The sequence below is a fragment of the Rutilus rutilus genome (assembly GCF_951802725.1).
Source record: "Rutilus rutilus genome assembly, chromosome: 24".
NCBI classification, from domain to species: Eukaryota; Metazoa; Chordata; class Actinopteri; order Cypriniformes; family Leuciscidae; genus Rutilus; species Rutilus rutilus.
Window position 1 is genome coordinate 30104920 of NC_140228.1, and position 25598 is coordinate 30130517.

At 43.1% G+C, this 25598-nt stretch overlaps 1 protein-coding gene across 1 annotated transcript in view; it reads right to left on the reverse strand.

Annotated features, from left to right (window-relative positions):
• The window catches only part of tgfbr1b (transforming growth factor, beta receptor 1 b), a 70949-nt gene that overhangs the window by 44130 nt on the left and 1221 nt on the right, over nt 1-25598 (reverse strand). The gene's annotated exons all lie outside the window — the stretch shown is intronic.

The following is a 25598-nucleotide window of genomic DNA, read 5'->3' on the forward strand; positions in this document are numbered from 1 at the left end:
CTCCTCTGTGTGTCTCTGTGCTCCTCTGTGTGTCTCTGTGTCTCTGTGTGTCTCTGTGCTCCTCTGTGTGTCTCTGTGTGTCTCTGTGCTCCTCTGTGTGTCTCTGTGCTCCTCTGTGCTCCTCTGTGCTCCTCTGTGTGTCTCTGTGCTCCTCTGTGTGTCTCTGTGTGCTCCTCTGTGTGTCTCTGTGTCTCTGTGCTCCTCTGTGTGTCTCTGTGCTCCTCTGTGTGTCTCTGTGTGCTCCTCTGTGCTCCTCTGTGTGTCTCTGTGCTCCTCTGTGTGTCTCTGTGCTCCTCTGTGCTCCTCTGTGTGTCTCTGTGTGTCTCTGTGCTCCTCTGTGTGTCTCTGTGCTCCTCTGTGTGTCTCTGTGCTCCTCTGTGTGTCTCTGTGCTCCTCTGTGTGTCTCTGTGCTCCTCTGTGTGTCTCTGTGCTCCTCTGTGTGTCTCTGTGCTCCTCTGTGTGTCTCTGTGCTCCTCTGTGTGTCTCTGTGCTCCTCTGTGTGTCTCTGTGCTCCTCTGTGTGTCTCTGTGCTCCTCTGTGTGTCTCTGTGCTCCTCTGTGTGTCTCTGTGCTCCTCTGTGTGTCTCTGTGCTCCTCTGTGTGTCTCTGTGTCTCTGTGTGTCTCTGTGTGTCTCTGTGTGTCTCTGTGCTCCTCTGTGTGTCTCTGTGCTCCTCTGTGTGTCTGTGTGTGTCTGTGTGTCTCTGTGCTCCTCTGTGTGTCTCTGTGCTCCTCTGTGTGTCTCTGTGTGTCTGTGTGTCTCTGTGTGTCTCTGTGCTCCTCTGTGTGTCTCTGTGCTCCTCTGTGCTCCTCTGTGTGTCTCTGTGCTCCTCTGTGCTCCTCTGTGCTCCTCTGTGTGTCTCTGTGCTCCTCTGTGCTCCTCTGTGTGTCTCTGTGCTCCTCTGTGCTCCTCTGTGTGTCTCTGTGCTCCTCTGTGTGTCTCTGTGTGTCTATGTGCTCCTCTGTGCTCCTCTGTGTGTCTCTGTGTGTCTCTGTGCTCCTCTGTGTGTCTCTGTGCTCCTCTGTGTGTCTCTGTGCTCCTCTGTGCTCCTCTGTGTGTCTCTGTGCTCCTCTGTGTGTCTCTGTGCTCCTCTGTGTGTCTCTGTGTCTCTGTGTGTCTCTGTGTGTCTCTGTGTGTCTGTGTGTCTCTGTGCTCCTCTGTGTGTCTCTGTGTGTCTGTGTGTCTCTGTGCTCCTCTGTGTGTCTCTGTGTGTCTCTGTGTGTCTCTGTGTCTCTGTGTGTCTCTGTGTGTCTCTGTGCTCCTCTGTGTGTCTCTGTGTGTCTGTGTGTCTCTGTGCTCCTCTGTGTGTCTCTGTGTGTCTCTGTGTCTCTGTGCTCCTCTGTGTGTCTCTGTGTGTCTCTGTGTCTCTGTGTGTCTCTGTGTGTCTCTGTGTCTCTGTGCTCCTCTGTGTGTCTCTGTGCTCCTCTGTGTGTCTCTGTGCTCCTCTGTGTGTCTCTGTGTGTCTCTGTGTGTCTCTGTGTGTCTCTGTGTGTCTCTGTGCTCCTCTGTGTGTCTCTGTGTGTCTGTGTGTCTCTGTGCTCCTCTGTGTGTCTCTGTGTGTCTCTGTGTCTCTGTGCTCCTCTGTGTGTCTCTGTGCTCCTCTGTGTGTCTCTGTGTGTCTCTGTGTCTCTGTGCTCCTCTGTGTGTCTGTGTGTCTCTGTGTGTCTCTGTGTCTCTGTGCTCCTCTGTGTGTCTCTGTGTGTCTCTGTGTGTCTCTGTGTCTCTGTGCTCCTCTGTGTGTCTCTGTGTGCCTGTGTGTCTCTGTGCTCCTCTGTGTGTCTCTGTGTGTCTGTGTGTCTCTGTGCTCCTCTGTGTGTCTCTGTGCTCCTCTGTGTGTCTCTGTGTGTCTCTGTGTGTCTGTGTGTCTCTGTGCTCCTCTGTGTGTGTCTGTGTGTCTCTGTGTGTCTGTGTGTCTCTGTGCTCCTCTGTGTGTGTGTCTGTGTGTCTCTGTGTGTCTCTGTGCTCCTCTGTGTGTGTCTGTGTGTCTGTGTGTCTCTGTGTGTCTCTGTGTGTCTGTGTGTCTCTGTGTGTCTCTGTGTGTCTCTGTGTGTCTCTGTGTGTCTCTGTGTGTCGCACTGTAACGCTTCTAATGGCGCGATATAAGACAGAGGTGTTCTCTAACGACGGCTGGATGATCCTGCGTGTGGACTGGGATTCTGCGGAGTGAAAGCTCTGAGAGTCGTTTCTCTGTGTTTCTGAACTACAGCACTCTTGTTACCGCAGGAGAGAAACACAGACGCAGGTAAACACACACACACACACACACACACACATTCATATTCATGAGTGTTTAACAGCGAAGACATTGGCTGATTCATGAGGTGTGTGTATTTACAGCACCACAGGTGTGTGACGCCTCGCTCAAGGCTGGCCAACATGAGTCTCAGAGTGTGTGTGTTCCAGAGCGAGGACAGTGTGTGCTGGAACACGTCTTCCCTGACGACACACACTCCGCTGTTTAGTCTAGTGGAAATACACTGAAGGTTCGCCTGGACTCGAGGCTATCCAGACTAATCACACCGGAGAGGGAAAACAGGACAAACCGAGCATTACTACACACATTACTACACACATCAACTACACACATTACTACACACATCAACTACACACATTACTACACACATCAACTACACACATTACTACACACATCAACTACACACATTACTACACACATTACTACACACATCAACTACACACATTACTACACACATTACTACACACATCAACTACACACATTACTACACACATTACTACACACACACACACACACATTACTACACACATTACTACACACATCACTACACACATCAACTACACACATTACTACACACATTACTACACACATCAACTACACACATTACTACACACATTACTACACACACACACACACACACATTACTACACACATTACTACACACATCACTACACACATCAACTACACACATCACTACACACACATTACCACACACATTACTACACACATCAACTACACACATTACTACACACATCAACTACACACATTACTACACACACACACACACACACACACACACACATTACTACACACACACACACACACACACATATTACTACACACATTACTACACACATCAACTACACACATCAACTACACACATCAACTACACACACATTACCACACACATTACTACACACATCAACTACACACATTACTACACACATCAACTACACACATTACTACACACACACACACACACACACACACACATTACTACACACATCACTACACACATTACTACACACATCAACTACACACATCACTACACACACATTACCACACATTACTACACACATCAACTACACACATTACTACACACATCAACTACACACATCACTACACACACATTACCACACATTACTACACACATCAACTACACACATTACTACACACATCAACTACACACATTACTACACACACATTACCACACACATTAACTACACACATTACTACACACACATCAACTACACACATCAACTACACACATCAACTACACACATTACTACACACATCAACTACACACAACACAATTAACTGCTTTTGAAGAGACTCATCCAGACACTATTATTTGCTCTACACTGTAAAAAAAAATCTTAATTTTAACGGTAAAATGTGATCGATCTAACCGTACATTTAATGTCATTTTACAGTAAAATACCATTAAATTTAGGTTTTGGAAGTGAAAAAGAACAAGTCATTGTATAGTTTAGTGAAAACCGTGCATTCCCTCAGTTCCCGCGTGACGCTTCACATTTGATGTATTTTTGTTGAAATAACTGTTTCTTCAGTTTTCTTCTAATGCGTTATGTACATTACAGTTTACATTTAATATCAGGGTTACATTTAATCTTGTTCAATTAATGTTTATGCATTTTTTAAATATCATGTGTGTTACCATGATGGTGTGTGTGTGAATGCCACTGTGCAGCTTCTATTGGTATTAACTTGACTGTGTAAAAGCTGCTTGTGATGAGCTTTGATTGATCATGTGACTCTCATCTCCACTGTGATTGGTGGTTGTCAGTGTATTACAATGGTACAAAACTGACATTAGTACTTCAATAGATCGGCAAATTAACATTTTATCAGATAATGAAATATGTTTTTTAACTGTAAATTAAGATAAATCTGTAAAACCTAAAATGCTGCTACCGTATTTTTTACAGTACATTCCTGGCATCCACAGCTGCCGGGGTTTTACCTGACACCTGATCTGACGTGAGATTCTGAGTCAGTTCTTCACTTTAGAATTTGGCCCAAATCTAACATGGATTAGAAAAGCAAATATGGCCAATCATGAATGTGTTTTGCCCAAGCGGAACCTTCCGGTCTCTCTCGTGAATCCAGCACTGAAGAGAGTTAAACTGCAGTTCATCCACTGGCCACTAGAGGCTGCAGAAGAGACTCAATCCCATAATCCCACATGTTAAAATGCCCAACTTTACAGCAGAAACACACATGTTTACAGTCTGGTGCTAACAGTGGTTTTGGTCTATAAAGCTGATGTTGCCCTTCATGACGACTGTGAGGGGGTGAATTATTTTATAACTCATCCGTTTAAATTATATTAAGCCGTCAAGTTCTGCATAATTAGGCGTGGCCACTTGAGTGACAGGTGGATTGCGCTGATGTCACTGCTAGCCGTATGTCTGCTAGCGTTAGCGTCACGTCACCTCAGCTAATCCGCCTCACTGCACACTGTAGTTTATCTTGGAGTGATGCGCGGCCAAGATGGCGACGGCCGGCTCCGCCCACTTTAGGCTTCAGAAACACTACGGGTGACGTCACACACACACTACGCCCAGTGCTTTACACAGTCTATGATTCTGACTTTACGGACGATGTTTTCAGTAAAAAGGCAGTGGACTGTTCTCATCTGAGCAGCGCCTGCAGTTCCCTCCACCTCCCTTCATCCGATGCCTTCTCCGTCAGATCCGAGAGGATCTCTGCACTGCTGTGACGGAGGAGAGAGAGGGAAGTGTGTGTAAACACTGACTCAGTGTTTGTCCTGCAGCTCTGAACGCGTCTGAATCTGCGGCTCACAGACACACAGCCGAGACTCTTCTGGGACGGTCGGCAGACGGAAAACCGGAAAACCACTCGCTCCACCAAAACAAAACCAGCGGCTGAACTCCAGCGGCCGATAATCACTGCGTGGCGATGACACTGATAGGGTTTGCTGAACTCCCACCCTAACACACACATTACACTGTGAAAACCCTGCAGTTTCAGCTCTGGCTTCTGATTGGTCCACAGCATTACTATCCCATGATGCCACAGGACTCCACTCATACCTTCTAAGGTCATTATTCAGTAGTAGATCCATCTCTAAAATCTAATGGGAAAAATTCATTTTGAAACAAACAGAACTTAAGTTTAGATTATTTTATATTACTGAGTTATATTTACAATAAACACCAACTAATGACCTACATGTCAGAAATACTGTTCAATTGGATTATTATTAAATGCAGTTTTTTTTTTATATTATAATATTTCTATCTGTCCTCTTAAGAGTTTTTTACTTTTAAACAAGGCTTTATCAAACCAACATTTATGTGAATTTCTTAAAAATGTTTTTTCTGTTTTCTAACAAAGCAATTTCCTGCAGTTCTGCATATAGTTTGCTACGTCACTTTAAATGGAGTTTAAAGAGCTCAATCTCAGTTGCACGACTGAAACTAGCCTGTGAAAGCCTGACTGTGACATCACTGAATCGGTTCAGTCAAGCGAGTCGGACTGATTCAGTGAACGATTCAAACCAGTGACTCATTATTCATTCACACTTATTCATTATAAAGCAGTTCGCCTCAATGCTGCTGTATCAGCTGAGTCTGACAGACTCACACACACACACACACACACCACTTTATCAGCGGTGATGTCTTGATCACAGAGCCGGCTCAACACCACAGCTCTTAAAGGGGTCATATAATGGCATTTTTGTACAAGCTAATATGATTCTTTAGGGTCTAAATGAAAAGTTTGTAATATACTTTAATTAAAAATTCTATTAGTATTGTAAGAAAACACTAATTTTACCTGGTCAAGAACAGCTCTGTTTTCAGCACGCCGTTTAAGTGCATGTGTCTTTAAATGCTAATGAGCTTTGCTGACCCCGCCCCTTTGTTCTGTGGGCGTTTGACACACACAAGGAGTATTGCCTTGACAACAGTTGAGGGTATATTTTGGAGAAAGAATGGCAGCGGGAGTCTCCGAGGACACATCTGTGCAACCGTATCAATTTGAACCGGAGTCGGACCCGGAACAAGATGATGGCCCCGAAGAAGTTCGACAATTAAGGCTCGAACAGGACGTTTCTGAATGGTTGGTTAACGTAATGTCACTTTGATCTATCTTTGTGTGCACTGGCAGGGTAGAGTAGTGAGGTACGAACGCTATGTGTACTGATGTATACGTTAGTTCATTGACAGATTGATGTTACAGCTAATGGTCATGAAAGACTTTTTTCTGTGTTCGTTATTACACCCGAGAACACCACAATCACTGAGACGCCATTCTCATAGACAGTGCTCCAGCGTATCAACAATGCAGACTATGATTGACAGCTCGCTCACGAGCGAGGGCAGGTCTGTGTTGAAACGCTGCTGTCAATCAACAATCGTGGGAGGGGCGTCTGATCTTGTGACGTCACACGGTCGGACGGCTTGATTTGAGACGGGAAACATATAAGGAGATAAAAAAAAAAAAACACTGGATGGATTAGTATCATTATATGATGGTTGTGTACAGGCACTGCCAACACACTCTTCAGTACAATCAACTTGTAAAAGTGCATGTACCATTATATGACCCCTTTAAACAAGTGCGTTTGCTTCTCACACAATCTATTTCTGTACAGTAGTTTGATGACACTCTCCTTCTCCAGCACTGCCTTCACTTCTGTCAGAGAGAGAACAAGACTCCGTGAGGAGACAGCGATGCTGGACTAGATCTGAACACATGATGATGATGACTGCGGACACCTTCCTGGAGGAACCCTGTTTGACTGTAACACACACACTCCTGTAACACACACACTCCTGCTGTCTCCGGCGGACTGTAACACATCTACTAGACTCTTATTCTCTCATCATTTGCTCACGTCAATCCAGACCTGCGACTGACTCTCCTCAAGAGATGTTCTCAAACATGACTTTCACTGTGTGGACAAAAGCATTCTGCACAACACTGTACATATTCAGGTCATTGTGTGCCAATCCAGCGAACTCCAGAGAGGTCAGCTGACACATTCTGTGATCGGGGTTTCCTAGCGGGACGACTCGCTCGTTTACCGATGAGATCATGTGAGCGTCTGAATCCAGATCATCTTTCAACGATTAATCGCCAAGCTCTAGTGATGAAAGACAAAATATTAAATATCATGGATCAAAATGACAGTTTTCAACTGAGATTTCACTTACTTTAGAAAGATGGCAGTATCATTATTTTAGTTTTTACACAGAGATTGGAAGATCTATTAGTTAAATCTGTGGACTTTAGTAATCTAAATCAGTTTTTTAAAAAGCAGGGAAAAGCAGTTTACGAGAGGTTCCCCCCAAAGCCTGCTTGCATGCAACTCGAGAAGTATTAAAGATATCTTAATATCCTTTCACATTTTGGTTCTTAATAAAGTTTAGTTTTGGTGTCTATAAGAGGATCTCAAAGTGGCTTCATGAGTACGTGGGTCACTTCGCATACACTGCATATCTCGCTTCCCTCAAAACAATGGCATAGAACTTGCCAAAAAAAATATTATTTCATTTCATATTATTTTAAAGATATCTTAATATAATTTCAGATTCTGTTTTTTAAAGCTTTCTTCCCCATCTACAAAACAGTAAATATTCATACATGGCATGTAATATCCTGGCTGTGTCTTTTCCCTCCGGTTGAGTCGAGACGGAGTGGCCCTGGCTTGGAACGAGTAAACGATGATAACTGATAATGATAATGTTTATTTTGGGTGGTTATTTGGGCCATTTATTAGTGATGGCGATATCTTCCATTAGCAGAGAAGTTCACTCAATTTAAATTGAAGCACGTCCCTTGAAACAGGCTAAGAGGAATGCTGTGATTATATTACTGAATGAAACAGGCCATTCAGGAAAAGCATCTCGTAAAGCCTCAGTTACGGTGATTCCTCCGAGCGGTGTCTGGATACGCTGTCGGATGGACGGGATCAGGGGATGAGCGGGATCAGGGCGCTCCGCCTCCACTTACGTGAAGACGTCTTCAGTATTTCAGCTCTTGGGAATGAAAAGGACTGGAGCGGATTCATCTAATGCCGAACACAAAGCAAGCAAGAAAGAAACTCTCGAGACAATGACACCGATTTTGGGAATCAATGGCAATTGGATTCCGCATCTGTGGAGCCTTTGGCTTCAGCCTCTAATGCAGTGATTGAATTATCTGGCATTGAAAAGCCAAGAGCGGCTCGATGTGTCGGGCGAGCGAGAGCTCAGGTGCGTTTCTCCGCCAAGGCGATCCACTGGTGTAATCCAGAACGCTTCATGAAGAGTGTGTTGTTCTCTTGCTGATTAAAGTGTGTGTCCAGTTTTCAGAGCCAAGATAATTAATCTGGATGTAAAGTGGAAGAGTGGAAGAGCGGAAGACCGGAAGAGCGGAAGAGGGGAAGAGCGGAAGAGGGGAAGAGCGGAAGAGGGGAAGAGCGGAAGAGCGGAAGAGCGGAAGAGTGGAAGAGCGGAAGAGGAAGAGGGGAAGAGCGGAAGAGGGGAAGAGCGGAAGAGGGGAAGAGCGGAAGAGCGGAAGACCGGAAGAGCGGAAGAGGGGAAGACCGGAAGACCGGAAGAGCGGAAGAGCGGAAGAGCGGAAGACCGGAAGAGTGGAAGACCGGAAGAGCGGTAGAGCGGAAGACCGGAAGAGCGGAAGAGGGGAAGACCGGAAGACCGGAAGACCGGAAGAGCGGAAGAGCGGAAGACCGGAAGAGCGGAAGAGGGGAAGACCGGAAGACCGGAAGACCGGAAGAGCGGAAGACCGGTAGAGCGGAAGACCGGAAGAGCGGAAGACCGGAAGACCGGAAGAGCGGAAGAGTGGAAGAGCGGAAGAGCGGAAGACCGGAAGAGCGGAAGACCGGAAGAGCGGAAGAGCGGAAGAGTGGAAGAGCAGAAGAGCGGAAGACCGGAAGAGCGGTAGAGCGGAAGACCGGAAGACCGGAAGAGCGGAAGACCGGAAGACCGGAAGAGCGGAAGAGTGGAAGAGCGGAAGACCGGAAGAGCGGTAGAGCGGAAGACCGGAAGAGCGGAAGAGCGGAAGAGTGGAAGAGCGGAAGAGGGGAAGAGCGGAAGACCGGAAGAGCGGAAGAGTGGAAGAGCGGTAGAGGGGAAGAGCGGAAGACCGGAAGAGTGGAAGAGTGGAAGAGCGGAAGAGGAAGAGGGGAAGAGTGGAAGAGCGGAAGAGCGGAAGACCGGAAGAGTGGAAGAGTGGAAGAGCGGAAGACCGGAAGAGTGGAAGAGTGGAAGAGGGGAAGAGCGGAAGAGGAAGAGGGGAAGAGGGGAAGAGCGGAAGAGGGGAAGAGTGGATTGGTTCACATTCCCAGACCACAAATCTCTCTCCACTGAGTTTGAAAGACCAAAGTTCCATCAAAGTGAAAAACTACGGTAACACTTTACAATAAGGTTCATTAGTTAACATTAGTTAATGTATTAATTAACATGAACTAACCATGAGCAATATATTTATTACTGTATTTATTCATCTTTGTTAATGTTAGTTAATAAAAATCCAGCTGTTCATTGTGTGTTCATGTTCACAGTGCATTAACTAATGTTAACAAATACAACCTTTGATTTTAATAATGTATTAGTAAATGTTGAAATTAATATTAACTAAGATTAATTAATGCTGTAGAAGTGCTGTTCATTCTTAGTTCATGTTAAAGGTGCTGTATGTAGGATCCAGCGGCCTCTAGCGGTGATGTTTCAGATTGCAACAACAGCGCTCGTGCTCGTGAAAAGCAATAAAGTTACAACTGTAGTCTTTCACATCAGATAACGTTAGCAAATGGTCGGCGTTAGCTGGCGAACTAATGATGTCTAACTTGAGCCAACTAAAGCACAAAATCACAATATATTTTACATGCTTTGAAGTATTGTTAGCTTACCTGTCTAAAAGGATGAAAGCCAACTCAGGGTCTGTTTTTATACCTAAAACAAAGCGGAGGTCTCTCCATAATTCAAACGCTCTGCCAATGTTGATCCGTGTTTTCGTCCTGAGTCGATCCGATTGACGTTTGGCCTGACGAGCTTCAGCAGATAATTTTTTTTTTTTTTTGGAGTTTGTGTTGGAGTCTGTGTTGTGCTGGAGGCAGGTCGTTTTTTGGTGTTATCAGAGCCATTCTCTGGTGTTATCAGACTCCATGTCGTTAGCTGCAGTGCCGTCGCAATAGACTGTATATATAAAACGGAGAGGCTCGGGAGCGCGCATGCACGTCACATCCGGTGGATTTCGCAGAAAATCCGACCCGGAGACTTCACATAAAAATAGGAATACTGGCCTTCAGAGGTAATAGCAAAACGCGAAAAGTGGATCATTGTAATGTGTGATTACAACCCCTTCACAGACGGGCAATAAAAAAAGGATTCATTTTATAAAAAAAGTTACATACAGCACCTTTAACTAAGGTAGTAAACTAATGTTATCTAATGAACCTTATTGTAAAGTGTTGCCAGAAAGACTATATGAACGACAGTATCAAACATTCATACATCCATAATGTGAAGCTTCACTGGATGTTTAACAAGGAACAAAAAGCAATTTTATTGCTCCAATAAGGAAGAAAATTTTGATTTTATGGCTACAAATTAAGAACATTCATCCACAACTTCATAATCTGTGGCCATGCTTTATTAATGTGTGCACTAGTGTTAGTTACATCATTGTGTTAGTTAACACTAGTGTTAGTTACATCAGGAGTTGTGCCCTTGTTTTAGTTCAACTGTGGCCATGATTTAACTCAAATAAAAGAACACATTTGTGAGAATGAATGAATAATTTCTGCCCGTGATATGTTGTTTTCCCGCCGATACTCTGATGAATCATGCAAAATAAGAACATAAAACTGAAAGTTTTTAGTTAAATGTTGTGCTCTTTATAAATGGACCAAACATCAGCTAAACTCACCCATAAACAACATGAGATTATCATCTGAACTGAGCCTCAATAACTGGCAAAATGGTAACACCATGGTATTTAAATATTTACCACAGTATTGCGTGATTACCATTGTGTGTGTGTGTGTGTGTGTGTGTGTGTTACATTACATGGTGAACTTAAAGAATACAGTGGTATTACAAGGTCTACACACCATCACATGGTACAAGTCCAAATCAAAGCATTGTAATATTAGCAATATTCATTTTGAAGTGCAAGTTGAGATTGATTTCTCTTGCTAAGCTGCTAATATCTCTAATGTCTCGACACAGCTGTTTCTGCAAAGCCCATGATCCATCTCAATGCTTCACAACCCATCATACACACACACACACACACACACAAGACCAGGAACAGCATCGCAAAACACAGCGAAGTCCACAGCTCTGCTCTGATTGGTGGAACAGAAGCGGCCCGGGGTTTAGGAGAGATACAGAGACTCCTGTAATACGGTAATATGGCAAAAGAATAATTAAATACACTTATGTCAAGACAGACACAGTTTGGTTGTGAAAAGAAGTGGCACTCGTGTGAGAGAGACTCGTGTGAGAGAGACTCGTGTGAGAGATCAGGGATGTGTTGAAGACCGTGTCGGGTCAGGACAGTCTGATGTAAACTCACGCTTGGTTGTTGGATAATTGCGGTATGAATTATGGAAGCCAGTTTTCATCATAAACATATCTGTTACTAGACTAATATTTTCTTTAGGTATCAACGAAATAACCTCTATTAGTAAAAAATAATTCCTTGCACATTCAAAGGCCCGCTGGAAACACTTCTTCCGGCTCTGAGGTGCACATCTGATGGACAGAGCTCTGGGACATTCATCAACCCTTTTATAAAGAGCCAATCGGTATTACTTACATCACAGCATGAGCCACGGCTGTGTGCAAATCTGCCTAAACTCTTCTATATAGAGCCCTGTTAGAGAGGAAGTTGCACTCATTCAACCCCATAATGCACATCAATAACGAGAGGACGATCAATGTACACTGAATGAAATGAACATCCAGAGACTTCGGCACACATTCGCTCACTCGTTCCCTTCAGTGGTGTGTGTTACCGCAGTGATGTAGGGTATAGTGAACCAGTAATGTCAGTAATGTAGGGTATAGTGAACGAGTAATGTAGGGTATAGTGAACCAGTAATGTCAGTAATGTAGGGTATAGTGAACCAGTAATGTCAGTAATGTAGGGTATAGTGAACGAGTAATGTAGGGTATAGTGAACCAGTAATGTCAGTAATGTAGGGTATAGTGAACCAGTAATGTCAGTAATGTAGGAACCAGTAATGTCAGTAATGTAGGGTATAGTGAACCAGTAATGTCAGTAATGTAGGGTATAGTGAACGAGTAATGTAGGGTATAGTGAACCAGTAATGTCAGTAATGTAGGGTATAGTGAACGAGTAATGTAGGGTATAGTGAACCAGTAATGTCAGTAATGTAGGGTATAGTGAACCAGTAATGTCAGTAATGTAGGAACCAGTAATGTCAGTAATGTAGGGTATAGTGAACGAGTAATGTAGGGTATAGTGAACCAGTAATGTCAGTAATGTAGGAACCAGTAATGTCAGTAATGTAGGGTATAGTGAACCAGTAATGTAGGGTATAGTGAACCAGTAATGTCAGTAATATAGGGTATAGTTAACCAGTAATGTCAGTAATGTAGGGTATAGTGAACCAGTAATGTCAGTAATGTAGGGTATAGTTAACCAGTAATGTCAGTAATGTAGGGTATAGTTAACCAGTAATGTCAGTAATGTAGGGTATAGTTAACCAGTAATGTCAGTAATATAGGGTATAGTGAACCAGTAATGTCAGTAATGTAGGGTATAGTTAACCAGTAATGTCAGTAATGTAGGGTATAGTGAACCAGTAATGTCAGTAATGTAGGGTATAGTGAACGAGTAATGTAGGGTATAGTGAACCAGTAATGTCAGTAATGTAGGGTATAGTGAACCAGTAATGTCAGTAATGTAGGAACCAGTAATGTCAGTAATGTAGGGTATAGTGAACCAGTAATGTCAGTAATGTAGGGTATAGTGAACGAGTAATGTAGGGTATAGTGAACCAGTAATGTCAGTAATGTAGGGTATAGTGAACGAGTAATGTAGGGTATAGTGAACCAGTAATGTCAGTAATGTAGGGTATAGTGAACCAGTAATGTCAGTAATGTAGGAACCAGTAATGTCAGTAATGTAGGGTATAGTGAACGAGTAATGTAGGGTATAGTGAACCAGTAATGTCAGTAATGTAGGAACCAGTAATGTCAGTAATGTAGGGTATAGTGAACCAGTAATGTAGGGTATAGTGAACCAGTAATGTCAGTAATGTAGGGTATAGTTAACCAGTAATGTCAGTAATGTAGGGTATAGTGAACCAGTAATGTCAGTAATGTAGGGTATAGTTAACCAGTAATGTCAGTAATGTAGGGTATAGTTAACCAGTAATGTCAGTAATGTAGGGTATAGTTAACCAGTAATGTCAGTAATGTAGGGTATAGTGAACCAGTAATGTCAGTAATGTAGGGTATAGTTAACCAGTAATGTCAGTAATGTAGGGTATAGTGAACCAGTAATGTAGGGTATAGTGAACCAGTAATGTAGGGTATAGTGAACGAGTAATGTCAGTAATGTAGGGTATAGTGAACCAGTAATGTAGGGTATAGTGAACGACTAATGTAGGGTATAGTGAACCAGTAATGTAGGGTATAGTGAACCAGTAATGTAGGGTATAGTGAACCAGTAATGTAGGGTATAGTGAACGAGTAATGTAGGGTATAGTGAACCAGTAATGTAGGGTATAGTGAACGACTAATGTAGGGTATAGTGAACCAGTAATGTAGGGTATAGTGAACCAGTAATGTAGGGTATAGTGAACCAGTAATGTAGGGTATAGTGAACGAGTAATGTAGGGTATAGTGAACCAGTAATGTAGGGTATAGTGAACCAGTAATGTAGGGTATAGTGAACGAGTAATGTCAGTAATGTAGGGTATAGTGAACCAGTAATGTAGGGTATAGTGAACGACTAATGTAGGGTATAGTGAACCAGTAATGTAGGGTATAGTGAACCAGTAATGTAGGGTATAGTGAACCAGTAATGTAGGGTATAGTGAACGAGTAATGTAGGGTATAGTGAACCAGTAATGTAGGGTATAGTGAACCAGTAATGTAGGGTACAGTGAACGAGTAATGTAGGGTATAGTGAACCAGTAATGTAGGGTATAGTGAACCAGTAATGTAGGGTATAGTGAACGAGGTATGATTTCAGATACAGTTTATAATTTGTTAACTACCACTTGGTTGCAGGGAGAACAAGCTGGTTGGCTGGTGTTGTAAAGGTATGCCAGCTTCCTTGGCTATTTCTATGGTAAATAAGTTAAAATACTGTAATAAGAGCAAATTAAAAACCTATAGGTTTTTAACGTTTGCTTTAGATAACTCTAAAACTGTGTCCTAACCCGACGTGATCTGGTGCGATTCAAGCAATAAACGATTTGTTTGTCCACACAGACAACATGAGATGCGACAGTGTGGTAGGAGTCTCTGCAAGCACACTGCACTCACAACCAAATCAATCAAAATTCACAGCCAATCAGAAGAGAGTGTGGTAGGAGTCTCTGCAAGCACACTGCACTCACAACCAAATCAATCAAAATTCACAGCCAATCAGAAGAGAGTGTGGGCGGAGTCTCTCTGCAAGCGCACTGCACTCGTAACCAAATCAATCAAAACTCACAGCCAATCAGAAGAGCGTGTGGGCGGAGTGGGCGTGACATCTTTTATCAAGTGTCGTGGCACATCTGGTTAGTATGGTGTAAAATAGATTCAGGGTTTACAGGTAGTATAAGAGGGCGGGACATGATTGGATCTGATTGGACAATAGTCATCAATATTTTTGCTGTTTTCCTAAAAGAGAAAGACTGCATTTTAAGTTATTCTGTCAATGCTTGGGACCGCACAAATACTGTAAAGTGAATGTTAGAGTCTAAGCGTGGCACAAAGGAATGATCCCGGAGCTGCTCCAGTGCTTTAACAGGAGAGACTGGGAAACAGGCTTCGCATCTTGTGGCTCTTCATCAAAGAAAGCCAGTCGCTCGCGCTCACCTTCGTGTGCAGTGGAATTAATTACCCCCCGTTCCCTGGCAACCACAATCCCTGCGCCCGCTGGCTCACACACACACACACACACACGTCACATGTGAACGCATCCGCACACGAGACTCCCTTCCCCCTTCTCATCCGAGTCGAGGAGCGAAACCCTTTCTCACCACACAAGGGATCCTGAAGTCATTTCCATAGGTCAGTTAACCCCTGACGCCCCTCACCGCCAGCCTTTGTCCTCGACAGATGTGGGTCCGGATCAGATGGAGCGCTGCCCGACCTCCCCCAATAAGCCTTATGCTATACGTGCTTTTGTCTGCACACTGATGAAGAATCTGAGTATTGGTGAGGAAGGGCCTGAAAGCTCGCCCATACATGATCATCCAGATCTCAATGACAAAAACAGCTCGAAAAACAGGTTCACATGGAATAGCAGATTTATTTCAGAGCCGACTGGTTGTGGATCTGAAATGGTAGAACGTGTTCAACCGAACTGAAAATGGTGCGACATTATTAGCAGAAAGCATTAGTAAATTAGCCAATGTATTTAAAGCTGCAGCGTGTAATTTATGCAGCATTAGCGGCACCAAACAGAAGTGAAATCTGTCTGAAAGGCCTATTTGTTAATCCTGAGCATTTATGAGCCTCTGTCTCTGGTAAAGCATCTAAACTATTGCAGTGAAATACTACCAACTTAAAGACAGAAAAAAAGCCTTTTCATGCTAAGCATGGTTACGGTCTACCTGTAGATAACCAGAAACATTCAACAATTAGGCCTCGCTACTTCAGTAATTAAACACTGCAACTTTAATACAGCAGGAGGTTCTGCAAGGAAAAACCCCATTCATTTTCTACAAAGGGGAATTGATTTTTAACTTATAAAACTGTGAAAGACAGCAATACCAGGTTATGCTAAATGCTTCTGTTCAAGCCATCCGCCCAAATGATTTCAACTTATTTTTAAATAATCACATTTAAAGTCCCCCTGTGGTGAAATCCAGCTTTTAATGTTGTTTATGTGTCTATGTGGTGTTTTTAATGTGCTTTAAGACAAAGCATGTGTAAGTTCATAAGTCGACACCATTGCTGAGTATTTCCTCCTTAAAACTGCAGTGAACCAAAGACAGTCTCAAACACACGCTTTGAAATCGCTGGTGTTTCTGACGTCACAAACTACCTTGTAACCAATCAGATCAACGTGTGATCGTCAACCAGTGGATCTCTGAGCTGAGGGAGTGAGCGGAGGCGGGGCTCATTTGCATATTCAGAGAACCGCGCATACTAAATGAGGCAAGGGTGTCGAGTTACAGACTACAGTCAAGATATTTTAAGGCATGATGACATTTTTTTTCAAGGAAAAAACATTTAAATATGTCATTTTGGTGATTAAAGATGAGCTTTAAAGGGATACTCCACTTTTTTCGGAAATAAGCTCATTTTACATCTCCCCCAGAGTTAAACAGTTGAGTTTTACCGTTTTAGAATCCATTCAGCCGAACTCCGGTTCTGACGGTACCACTTTTAGCATAGCTTAGCACAGATCATTGATTCTGATTAGTCCAGTAGCATTTCTTTCAAAATGACCAAAAAGTTTCAATATTTTTCCTATTTAAAACTTGACTCTTCTGTAGTTAAACCGTGTACTAAGATCGACGGAAAATGAAAAGTTGCGATTTTCTAAGCCTATATGACTAGGAACTACTCTCATTCCAGCGTAATAATCAAGGAACTGTGTGTCTGTACCATGGGTGCAGCAGGCGTAGTGATATGACGCAGCGCCTGAAAATAGTCCCCAGCTCGGTAACTTCTTCCAACGTGACCGGGACTAAGTTTGTCTAACCTATTAGACCTATTTTCAGGCGCTGCGTCATATCACTACGCCTGCTGCACCCATGGTACAGCCGCACAGTTCCTTGATTATTACGCCGGAATGAGAGTAGTTCCTAGTCATATAGGCTTAGAAAATCGCAACTTTTCATTTTCCGTCGATCTTAGTACACGGTTTAACTACAGAAGAGTCAAGTTTTAAATAGGAAAAATATTGAAACTCTTTGGTCATTTTGAAAGAAATGCTACTGGACTAATCAGAATCAATGATCTGTGCTAAGCTATGCTAAAAGTGGTACCGTCAGAACCGGAGTTCGGCTGAATGGATTCTAAAACGGTAAAACTCAACTGTTTAACTCTGGGGGAGATGTAAAATGAGCTTATTTCCGAAAAAAGTGGAGTATCCCTTTAAGGGATGAAATGATTGAAAACTTTACCCATGATTCTGCAGAGAAATCTCCACCAATCAGAGCACATCATGCCAAAAGCACACTTTAACTCCGCCCACTCCTAATTCATAATTCAGGTTCAAGTTCAGGGGAAATAATTCTGATATTTCTTGCATGAGTCATATGGACATATTTTATGATGATTACTGGTTATTTTTGGAGCAATACAGCGTCTGTTCCAATTCATTTTTAATTTATTAAAAACAATTAATGTTTTTGACAGAAGTCTTCTGAGAATTCCACACAGGCCACAGGGAGTTCAACCCTGAACCCCAAACCGTACACAGCCCAATAATCCCAGCGAGTGTGTTTCACTTCATGAACATGTTGTCCGGGATCTCGTGCAGAAACACACGACTCCGGCACAGACGCTGACAGCTCTCTTACAGAGTCTGAAAACACAAGAGAGATAACTACACAACTCTAGTGTGAGTAGAGGAGAGGGAACTGGTGTTTTCCTGACACTGACCTCGTTCCATCAGCTGGCGATCAGAGAGAGAGTGTGTGTGTGTACATGAGGTTTCAGGGGACGTCTGCGCTAGGCTGTCAGGAGACACACACTCCGTGGGCGTATTGTTCCAGAGTTAGTGCTAACCGGAGACAGGTTTTCTAGGACACAACACGTTCTGCGACACACACCGGGATCTCGACACACACCGGGATCAGAGACACACCGGGATCTCGACACACACCGGGATCAGAGAGGGAACGCTGTGAAACACACGGCTGGAAGAGAGGACTGGGATCCCAGAACTTCAGGATCCGGAGACGGGTTCTTCCCATCACTGGACGGACTTTGTTTGCTTTAACAGAGACAGATTTATTTGACGTATTTAAATGGTTAAAAAACACAAATAAATTCATTTTATTTATTTTAATGCTCTCCTGCCATCTCAAAATTAATACATTATGAAAGTTTGTTCCTACAACGGAATAAATAATACGAAAGGTAACTGCAACAGCTGAACTGCTCTCAGAGCTGTGAGATATAAACTCACAATTCAGAAAAAAGTCATAATTTTTCAGATAAAAACTTTTTTGTATTCCATGGTGAAAACTAGCTTCTGTAGAACACTGTAATGTTGCGACACTCAGTTTACACTCGTCCGCATACAGACGACACCATCGGCAAAACTATCCCGTTCACACGGATCCGCGAACACAACTATAAGCGCTGTATTCTGCTGCCAGGCCAGTAGATGGCGATCACACTATAGACTGAACACGTAATACGCATGAGCATGACGTCACCGTCTTCAGAGATTCTGGTGTTTACACGGAGAACGTTTTCTAAAACTTTTTTCCCATAAGTTTGTGTTTTCAGGCGTCCTCAAACGCCGCTGTCGTGTAAACAGCCCCGTGAAAGCACTGGTTCACTTACAATTAAAATCTCCTGATAATTTACTCTTCCACGTCATCCAAGATGTTCATGTGTTTCTTTCTTCAGTTGAAAAGAAATAAAGTTAATTTTAAAATTTTAAAAAAGTAAATTATTTTTGAGGAAAACATTCAGGATGTTCCTCCATATAGTGTCTTCAATGGGAACCAACGAGTTGAAGGTCCAAATGTGAGTTTCAGTGCAAACCAAAAAGACCAGCATTAGTGGTTAAAAGTATATAAATGTTTCTTATGTTGTAAAATGTCCGCTGGTTTGTCTAGATCAGACTCTTATTCCTCGGCTGGATCGTGTCGAGACTTTGAAGCTGCACTGAAACTCACATCTGGACCTTCGACCCGTTGGACCCCATTGAAGACACTATATGGAGGACAATCCTGGAATGTTTTCCTCAAAAACCTTCATTTCTTTTCCACTGAAGAGAGAAAGACATGAACATCTGTAAATTATCAGGAGATTTTAATTCTGAAGTGAACTACTCTTTTAAATTAACTTGTTGCTCTAGAAACACTAGTTTTACTGATTTAATTTGCTTTATTTAGACAGCAGAGAATCTGTTATCGTGGATTTATCAAACATCGGTGAACCCCTAATGACAGTAAATGATGACGGATCCGTTGAGAAAGAAATACATAAATAATCACCATAAAATACTCCAAGCCTTCTGAAGTTGTATGATATCTGTGTGTGAGGAACAAAACAATATTTAAGGTCGTTATTCATCAGCTCTGATGTCAGTGACTGCAAACGTGCATATCTAATGAGCAATCGTGCGAAGTATGAATATGAATAACTCTGAGTTGTGAACTGCAGCAAAATGGCACGCTTTTGAGTTGAATGACGTCTTCTCAGGTAATGCCTTGAATGACCTCAGTGGAAAGAAGTAATATTTCTTGCGTCATTAGACTATAGAGCATGAGTCATGTGACGACGTCAACACTATTACTCATATTTCTGAGGTCAGTCAGTAAGAATTGATGTGTTGTAAATAATATTTTGATTTTAAAAGTCACCAAGCATGTAAAATACAATGTAAAATATCAGATTTAAGTATATTTTAATGTCAGTGTAATCTCAGGCTTTAACGGCATCATTTTACACACACTGTTGAACTGTTGACAGTGCAAATGCAGAATCACCTGATTTATGTCCTCCATTAATCACGCCACTGTCTCCCACTGCATGCAGACCACAATCCCCACGGTCCTGATAATACTGTGCAGGAAAGTGATCCGGGATCCTCTGACAGGTGTACGTGTGTCCGGTGGGATCCGGGATCCTCCGACAGGTTCACGTGTGTCCGGTGGGATCTGGGATCCTCCGACAGGTTCACGTGTGTCCGATGGGATCCGGGATCCGGGATCCTCCGACAGGTTTACGTGTGTCCGATGGGATCCGGGATCCTCCGACAGGTTCACGTGTGTCCGGTGGGATCTGGGATCCTCCGACAGGTTCACGTGTGTCCGATGGGATCCGGGATCCTCCAACAGGTTCACGTGTGTCCGATGGGATCCGGGATCCTCCAACAGGTGTACGTGTGTGTCCGATGGGATCCGGGATCCTCCAACAGGTGTACGTGTGTCCGATGGGATCCGGGATCCTCCGACAGGTTCACGTGTGTCCGATGGGATCCGGGATCCTCCGACAGGTTTACGTGTGTCCGATGGGATCCGAGAAACGGAGAGTGTTGTGGTGTACGGGGAGCTCTTCACACACACCGCTTCAGTGACGGACAACACATGGATCGCATGAAACAACTCTTCACATGTGTTCATACCGGAGTCAGCAGTGCAGTGGTTTGAGAACAGCCGAACACATGAGAGTCTAGCGCTCGCACTGGGACCAGTCCGAGAGGAAGCACTCCGCTGAGAGAAGATGCAGATGTGCCGCTGTGAGCCACTGTCCAACTCCTGGAGACTCAGACTCCATTACTCAAGTCCATCACTGTCAAACGAGCGTTTCAAATCTCTATTACTCTTCAACTTCAACGTAAAAAGCTCTAGATGTGTTTTTATTTATTTCCCAGAGTCAACAACACTTTTAAAAGCCACCAAACGCCAAACACGAAACGCATCACTTCCTGTCCACTCCCTCACTCCTCAAACCAGGACAGCGGGAACACTCCCGATCCCGTCCCGGAGCCTCACATCACTGCAGTGTCTGAGTATCTCACGCCTCGGAGGGGTTAATCAGCGGCACACATCCGGCAGCGACACACACACACACACACACACACACACACACACTCACACACACACACACTCACACTCATACACTCACACTCACAGCATCTGTTTGATCTCATGATCTTATAAAATCACTCCATCAATGCCTTTTCTCTGTTGTGAGTGTGAGTGAGTGTGAGAGTGTGTGTGTGAGTGTGTGTGTGAGTGAGTGTGTGTGTGAGTGTGAGTGAGTGTGAGAGTGTGTGTGTGTGTGAGTGTGTGTGTGTGAGTGTGAGTGTGTGTGTGTGTGTGTGTGTGTGTGTGTGTGTGTGTGTGTGTGTGTGTGTGAGTGTGTGTGTGTGTGTGAGTGTGTGTGTGAGTGTGAGTGTGTGTGTAAGCATCCATCGCTCCGAACAAGTAGAATTTTTTGTTGTTTAGACAGAAATGATAACGGTGTTGTGTTCAAAACTTGCACTTTAAAACTCATTTCCATAAGCTTGTGTTTTCAGGCCGTTGTGTAAATGAAGGGCCAGAACAAATACATGTTCCCCGTTCTTGTTGAAAACGGTGTTGTGCAACGGCCTCAGTTTCAGCAGGAAAACCACAAGACCTAAACAATACTGTGTGTGTGTGTGGGGGGGGCTACTTATACTATCATTATCATCATTACAAAGCAGAACAGAAACATCACCAGAAAAATGAATGTGTTTTTAAAACCATTAAAAGTTCTGTTTTTGTAAAGGCCTCACTGTAAAGGCCTCACTGTAAACGCCTCACTGTAAACGCCTCACTGTAAAGGCCTCACTGTAAAGGCCTCACTGTAAACGCCTCACTGTAAAGGCCTCACTGTAAACGCCTCACTGTAAACGCCTCACTGTAAAGGCCTCACTGTAAAGGCCTCACTGTAAACGCCTCACTGTAAAGGCCTCACTGTAAAGGCCTCACTGTAAACGCCTCACTGTAAAGGCCTCACTGTAAAGGCCTCACTGTAAAGGCCTCACTGTAAACGCCTCACTGTAAACGCCTCACTGTAAACGCCTCACTGTAAACGCCTCACTGTAAACGCCTCACTGTAAAGGCCTCACTGTAAACGCCTCACTGTAAAGGCCTCACTGTAAAGGCCTCACTGTAAACGCCTCACTGTAAAGGCCTCACTGTAAAGGCCTCACTGTAAAGGCCTCACTGTAAACGCCTCACTGTAAACGCCTCACTGTAAACGCCTCACTGTAAAGGCCTCACTGTAAACGCCTCACTGTAAAGGCCTCACTGTAAAGGCCTCACTGCCTCACTGTAAACGCCTCACTGTAAACGCCTCACTGTAAAGGCCTCACTGTAAACGCCTCACTGTAAAGGCCTCACTGTAAAGGCCTCACTGTAAACGCCTCACTGTAAACGCCTCACTGTAAACGCCTCACTGTAAAGGCCTCACTGTAAAGGCCTCACTGTAAAGGCCTCACTGTAAAGGCCTCACTGTAAAGGCCTCACTGTAAAGGCCTCACTGTAAAGGCCTCACTGTAAACGCCTCACTGTAAAGGCCTCACTGTAAACGCCTCACTGTAAAGGCCTCACTGTAAACGCCTCACTGTAAACGCCTCACTGTAAACGCCTCACTGTAAACGCCTCACTGTAAACGCCTCACTGTAAAGGCCTCACTGTAAAGGCCTCACTGTAAACGCCTCACTGTAAAGGCCTCACTGTAAAGGCCTCACTGTAAACGCCTCACTGTAAAGGCCTCACTGTAAACGCCTCACTGTAAACGCCTCACTGTAAACGCCTCACTGTAAACGCCTCACTGTAAACGCCTCACTGTAAAGGCCTCACTGTAAAGGCCTCACTGTAAACGCCTCACTGTAAAGGCCTCACTGTAAAGGCCTCACTGTAAACGCCTCACTGTAAAGGCCTCACTGTAAACGCCTCACTGTAAACGCCTCACTGTAAAGGCCTCACTGTAAAGGCCTCACTGTAAACGCCTCACTGTAGAGGCCTCACTGTAAAGGCCTCACTGTAAACGCCTCACTGTAAAGGCCTCACTGTAAACGCCTCACTGTAAACGCCTCACTGTAAAGGCCTCACTGTAAAGGCCTCACTGTAAACGCCTCACTGTAAACGCCTCACTGTAAACGCCTCACTGTAAACGCCTCACTGTAAACGCCTCACTGTAAACGCCTCACTGTAAAGGCCTCACTGTAAACGCCTCACTGTAAACGCCTCACTGTAAAGGCCTCACTGTAAACGCCTCACTGTAAAGGCCGATAATGAAAATTATAACTGACTGTGAAGTAATAATCGTCCTAAATGTAGAAGAATAGCAGAGTTCACAACAACAACCGTCAGAGAAATTATATTGTTGGAATCAACAACTGTTCATCTTATGAAGGATAAAAACACTGACAGCCAATCAGAGCTCCAGCATTTACAGACGTCAGACTCAGAGCGGTATCGTGCGCTGGAGAGGATGCTAATGTAGAGATGCTAGTGTGAGCGGGCCTTCAGCGCCACGGCCTGTGCTGTTTATATGTGAGGAACAAGAAGATGTTTTTCTGTGTGGTATTCAACATTATGCAACACATGCTGATTATGCTGATTACAGTACAGTTCATGCACTCATGCTCCGGTTTACAGTAACACACTGATATTATTTAATCTGTAAAAATGCATCTGATTACGAACACACAACGGGTTGCTAACGCCATCGCTGCTCTCCTGACGTTCAGAAGATGATTTCATGAAGGACGTTTATGATTCACACAGTGCCTGATTGAGTGAAGATGACACAGATGCAGGTCACCTGGCAATACATGAATATGACCATAACTGCGCCTGTCCCAGAGTAAGAGTTATTAAACCCGATGTGAACACGCTCGTCGTTTCCATCGCAACACTGATGAAGACGTGAGCATGATTATTTCCTGTCATCACATGTATGGAGACACATTTATGTCGTTTTAGACTTGTCATAATTATGACCTCATCTCATAAATTACTTGGTTCTCATCATTTTTTTTGTTTTTTTCAACTCTCAGGCATTCAGTGTGAGACTGTCCACACACTCTCACGACACACACACACATGTTCTCACGCACAGAGAACTCGCGGAGGAAGAGGACACGGACACGACAGACAGGACAGCCGTTACTGTTGATATCAAACTAATTCTCAGCTCTCGGATTCTGTCAACTTTATTTCCATATTCAAACAATAAATACCGTTTTGGCGCTTGTAAATGTGACGTGACAGATCGCTGTAGCGCCTCAGTTCTAGCGGCACGTGAACCGATCATCTAGTGAATAAACACGAATGAACAATAGTTGTGTTGAAAGATACAGTACAACTGACCAGATTGTATATCCCTCAAACATAATATTGATCAATCAGTGTTTTTAATGGCCGAAAGAGGTCAATAAAACAGCTGGAGATTAATGTCACATTACCTCAGGAAAGCCAGTTAATGACCATAGCACGCTAGTTGGCCAGAAAAATTAGCTATAGAGAGGAGTAGCTATTTTGCTACGTATGTGCACCATATTACATGTTTATTGTATTTTTACTTACATCATTAAAATATTATAACGTTGTTTTTATAATAAAAACTGATTTATATTATTATTGAGTTATTTTTAACCTTTAATAATAATACCAGCTGACAGTGCTCTCTCTGTATAGCATTAGGTGAGTTTTTTTCTTGAGAAAAATTTACATATCTACTACTGTACCTAATATGTATCCAATTAATCTATACTGAATCAAGATCGGAATCAAATCACAAGAATTGAATTGAAATCGTGAAATTTGTGTCAAGCTATAGGCTAATAAAAACAGTAACCTACCAGTCACTGTCCCATGTAAACATTGTAACATGTTGTCACTAAACCTAGTAAAATTATGTTTAGTTACCAAGTGTTTTGACAATCATAATACATTTATCGAGATGTAAAAAAACGAAGAAAAAAAAAACTTGCAACTCAAAAGTTGGCAGTTTTTTGTCATAATTATTGTAAAATTATTATTGATTATTGACATAATTATTGCTTTTTTTTCTTATGTGGTGGAAATAGGCTTCAAATTCAATACATGTACATTTAAAAAAAAAAATCATCTTACAAAAATGTACTGTGATGCAAAAGGCAATACCCTCGTACACTAAATAATACCATGGCAAATAGAAATACTATGGTAGTTTTTTCTTTGTGTAACACCCATTAAAGCTGTATAGTTAGACAATACACAAATGAGACAGTCTAAGTTACAATCTTCAGTCTCTAAAACATCTGACATCATCCTCTCTGTTTACCTTATTATTTCTACTGCGAAAATCGAGTTTTCACTCACTTTACGTGTTTAAAACAGTCAGTTCAAACAGCAGCACATAAATCATTATTACTAAAAAAGTATTTTTAAACGTTAAATTATATTAGAAATACAAATGGAGACACATCGGGTAGTCATTA